Genomic DNA, 5,413 nt, shown 5'->3' with positions numbered 1-5,413 from the left:
TGCTGAAACCATGGACATTACCTGGATGGAGCTAAGGGTCACCTTAGATGTGACAGGTAGGCATGTTAATTTCCTTCTTGATATGGAACCACTTACTCTGTGCTAACTTCCTACTCTGGGAAACTTTTCTCACAAACCAGACAGGTAATGGAAATGGAGAAAAAACCATCTTCAGACATTCATTTCTAACAATACCTGAATGCCTCACCCCTTTGTTGGGGAGAAACCAAAATGAGAACTAGTATAATCTTTTCTGGTCCTGAAGAAACAGTAAGCCTCTTAATGTTAGAATCAACAATTAAGATAAGCTATGAGGAAAACCTAGACTTAGATATAGATCCACAGGTTTGGGCAGCAGGCACACTGAGTTAGATTACATATTACAATTGGTCATGATTAGATTAAAATGTCCTACAAAATTTCCTCAAGAAGCAATGTCCTATTAATTCTAAGGCAAAAGCAGGCCTATGAGAAATGATATCCAGATTCCTTGAACATGGCCTTTTAATCTCCTGCAATTCTCTCCATAACACTCTTATTCTACTGATAAAGAGAAAAGATGGGAACTGTTGATTTGTTTGGGACTTAAGAGTAATTAATGAGGCAATAGTTCCTATCCACTCTCTTGTTCTAAATCCCTATTCTATTCTCAGCAGAATCCCATGAGGAACATAATGGTTTTTAGTGCTAGATTTAAAAGATGCCTTTTTCTGTATGCTATTAGACCCAGCCTGCCAATTTTTATTTGTCTTTGAATGGACAGACACACAAGGGTTTCAACAACAACTTACTTGGACCGTCCTTCCTCAAGGCTTCAGAGATAGCCCCCTTGTCTTTGGGCAAGCCTTAGCAGAGGATTTAAAGGACCTATCTCTTGAGGGGCGGGGGTGGGTGGACAGATCTTGCAATATGTTGATGAACTTATCTGTTCCACACTGAAGAATTAAGCAGGAACATTTAATCCAGACTTTAAAATTTTGGGCAGAAAGGGGATGTAAAATCTTTAAGGAAAAGGCACAGGTCTTAAAACAAAAGTTAAATTACTTAGGCTTAATTCTCATACCTGGAGAAAGAATTTTATCTCGAGAGAGTACAAACAATACAAATATACCTGAACCCATCACAGCTAGACAACTAAGAGCCTTTGGAAGACTAATAGGACATTATAGGCTTTGGATGTTGGAGAATGAAGAAAAGGTCAAACCCCTGCATAATACTCTGTAGGAAATATAATTTTGGGAAAAAAAAACAGGAAAGGGCTGTATACTGGTACTGTTGTGCTTTCTGCTTCAACAGCCATTAAGGTTCTGGGCACTGACAGCTGGATACCCCACACTCCAGTAAAGATGTATTCCAATCCAGATAAAGAACAAACCATAGAATCGTCCTCCAAAACCTGGACAATAGAGCCATTAGAAGATTTAAAACTACCCTTAAAAAAAGGAGTTACCTTTCAAGAAAATTTCACAAAAGATACGGATTAATAACGAGATTTTAAAGCAGCCTCTATTCTAGCTTGTTCCTTTTATAAGTTTGTTTTATAGTGTTTGCATGTGGCTTTGTAGTTTTCCTTCACGCTGGAACTAGAATTCTCTTAAATGTCTATATAATCATTCCCTTCATTTGCTTGTTCATCTACACACCACCAGACACCCCATTTGAGGCTTGCTTTAACCCTTTCTATACTCTATGTTAATCAATCCCTTCAGGTACAAGATAACATCAGAAGCCCCATCACAAAAATCAAGGACTTCAAAAACAGATATAAAACCCCTGTTGGTGGAATCCCCTCACTTCCACCATCCTCCAATGGACAACTCCTTTTATCCTAATACTATTGGGACTCTTAGTAACCCTAATTTTAGATCCTGAATTCTAAACACCCTTGTCTCCTTTGTTTCAGAATGAGTCAAATTATATTGGCTCAACGATTTCACCCAGGCCCAGAAATACCCCTATCCTCTTTTGATTAGCCCATGCCACCAAACCCACTAGGTCAGGCTGCATAATGCTTCTACTCCACCCTAACCAGCCACTCTTAGACAGAGAGTAAAAGATATCTGGCCAACTCATCTCTACATCCAGATTCAGCAGAGAGTAGCTCCAGAAGTCAGAACTATGCCCTTCAGCCTCCCAAATGAATTTGGCCTATGTCTCTTGAGGGGGAAAAGCCTGGGAGAAGCAGCTGGGGCTTGGAGGACATAAATGAAAAAATGTGACAAACTGAAAATGGACAAAGTAGGTGAGCAGGAAAGACTCAGGGTCCCCTTTGTGAGCAGGAAAGATTCTGAGTCCCCCAGGTTGTGGTGTGGCCTAACAGGTGGCATAGCACCTAGATACAGAAGCCTTGTAGCTTAAAGAAATATTTTTTTGAGAGATGAGGGAGGGGATAACTTGCTCCTTGCCTATGGGGCATTCCAGCCCACAGGTATAAATCCTCTAAATTCCCAAATACTAGTGCACTCAGTTGGTCTCAGCCATCTGAGCTGCCTGCTCAGGGTGCTCAGCTTGGTTTTGGCCAGCTGAGTTGCCCACTCAGGTCTTATCTGAGTGTATCTCTTTCCTACAAATAAATCCACCTGCTTTTGCTGCCATATGTAGTCTCTTGTTTGAATTCATTCCTACAACAAGACAAGAACTGTGTGACAGGGTACTGCCCTTGTCGACCGCTGACAGTTGGACTCTGTGAGTATAATGAGATAACATTTCCGTGATTACTTTAGAGTGTATGGCAAAAGGGAGATGATCCGGGCGGGCCTAATCTCACCACACGAGCCCTTCAAAAGCAGAGAGTTTTCTCCTGCTGGTTGCAGAAGATGAAGTCATAGGAAACCAAAGCATGAAGAGGAAATGCACCATTGCTGGCTAAACGATTAAGGGGGTTGTGTTTCAAGGAGTGAGGGCAGCCTTCAGGAGCTGAGAGCTGCCACCTCCACCACATGACAGACAGCAAGGAGATGGGGCCCTACAACTGCCGAGAACTAAGTCTGGCCAACATCCTGAATAAGGGTGGCAGTCAATTCTCTTCCAAATCCTCCAGATGAAAGCTTAGGCTGGGTGAAACCTTGATTTTTGCCTTCAGACACCAGGAACAAAGAACGAGAGAGAGACAAACACCAGTGTGAGAGGGAAACATCAAACCATTGCCTCCCATATGTGCTCTGACTGAGGATGTAACTGCAGCTTCAACCAACTGAACCACCTGCCAGGGCTGTAAGTTTTTAATTTCAAATGGCAAAGCTGCACAAATGGCATGACTATATATTTGGCCTTCCCTTTGCTCTTTTCCAGTTATTCATAACTGGCTTCATTACAATAGTATAAGCCTCCCCCACCCCTGAGAAAAAATTGCCAGGAAGCTGAAATTTAGAGGAATGCCCTGTAAAGTCTGGTGAAATGAGGACATGTCTTTCAGTGACACCTGGGAACAGGTCATTGGCCAGAGTAGGCATGACCACTGCAAGTTTGGGAAGATTTCTGACACATAAGGTCCTAAACCAAGAAGTTCCCTCTCTTGGCTCTTCCTTTCTTGGGATTCTTGTTGCAGGGGGTGCACACTCTGGCTGCTGCATTTGCCCACATGGCTCACTGTCATGTGGACCCCACACACAATAGACCAGCGGTTCTCAACCTGTGGGTCCAGACCCCTTTGGGGGTCAAAGACCCTTTCACAAGGGTCGCCTAAGACCATCAGAAAACACATATATAATTACCTATTGTTTTTGTAATTAATCACTATGCTTTAATTATGTTCAATTTGTAACAATGAAATTGGGGGTCACCACAACATGAGAAACGATATTAAAGGGTCGCTGCATTAGGAAGGTTGAGAACTACTGCAATAAACTAATGGACTGCAACTAGCCTGCTGCTGTATCAGACCCAGCTGCATCATGGAATGAAAACTCTGAACTATGGCTCTGTTTTTGCTCTGTTGAATCCTCAGCTGCAGATATTCCAGGACTGTATTAAGGGGGAGGGACTTAAACACCAAGGGATGTAATTGCATGAAAATAAACTTTCTACCACATCTCATTCTCCCATGGGGCCTCCAGAAATGCTTATTCCACCAGCACCACAAGAACTCCACTCACACTAACATGGAGAAAGGCCATCCATGCATTTCTCTAATAGCAGATGGATCTGAAAGAATGCATGTGGGGCTGACACTTAGCATGGAGAAGGAACCCATTAACCAAAGTGGGTACCAGCTCTGAGGAGCCACCAGGTATAACTACTGCACAAGCAAGCAACAATTTTCTAACCGCTGGACCCCAGCATGGGCTGGAGTGTTGAAAATTCACCCTCTGGAGGAGCACTGTGTTTAGAGTGACCATAGGCCCTTGTAGGCTCTCAGAAATGCTATTTCTCCCAGCTCTGGCAGCTCCCCTCTTTTCTTCCCTCGGGAGAAATATCATAGCCTAGAGCAAGCATGTCAAACTTGCGGCCCACAAGGAATATTTTTGCGGCCCAGCCAATATAACGGTAAGTAAGAAATGTTTTAATAGAAATTTCATAACTTAATTTTTTCAATATCCTGTTATACATAACTATAGGCCCAGTGCACAAATTCATACACAGGTGGGGTTCATCAGCCTGGCCAGTGATCAGGGCCAATCAGCACTGGGCCAATTGGGGCCTGCCAGCGTGGGGGGAAGGGTGGGGGCGTGGGAGGTTGGCCGCTGGCCCCTGGGAAAGGGGCCTCATCTACTTCCACCCACCCCTGGTTCCCTGTCCCAGCCTAAGGCCCGAAGGCCCCCATGGGGTTAGGAGAGGAGGCAACAGTTGCTGGGTCGGGCGCAGAAGGAATGATGCTGGATGCCGCTGGCTGGCCATGGGAGGTTGGCTGTGGGAGCGCACTGACCACCAGGAGGCAGCTCTTGTGTTGAGCGTCTGCTCCCTGGTTGTTAGTGCACATCATAGTGACTGGTTGTTCTGATCATTCTGGTCTTTCAGGTCATTTAGTTGTATTGGTTGCTTAGGCTTTTATATATACACTAGTGGCCTGATCCTGTGGGGTCAGGCCTAAACCGGCATTGGGACAACCCTCTTGCAATCCGGGACCGCTGGCTCCTAACTACTCACCTGCCTGACTGCCTGATTGCCCCTAACCACTCTGCCTGCTGATCTCCTCATCCCCAACTGCCCCCCTTCCAGCCTGCTCAACCCCAGCTGTCCCCCTTCTGGCCTGCTTACTCCCAACTTTCCCCCTGCTGGCCTGCTCGCCTCTAACTGCCCCCCTGCCAGCTTGATTGGCCCCAACTACCCCACTCTGATGGCCTACTTGCCCCCAATTGCCCCCTCTGCCGACCTGCTCAATCCCAACTGCCCTTCCCTGCCAGCCTGCTTTCCCCCAACTGCCACCTCCCTGCTGGCCTGCTCGCCCCCAACTGCCCCCCCTTGCCAGCCTGCT

Source organism: Myotis davidii, unplaced genomic scaffold, assembly GCF_000327345.1.
Source record: "Myotis davidii unplaced genomic scaffold, ASM32734v1 scaffold706, whole genome shotgun sequence".
In the NCBI taxonomy this organism is placed as follows: domain Eukaryota; kingdom Metazoa; phylum Chordata; class Mammalia; order Chiroptera; family Vespertilionidae; genus Myotis; species Myotis davidii.
Note: the sequence above shows the minus strand (reverse complement) of the source record.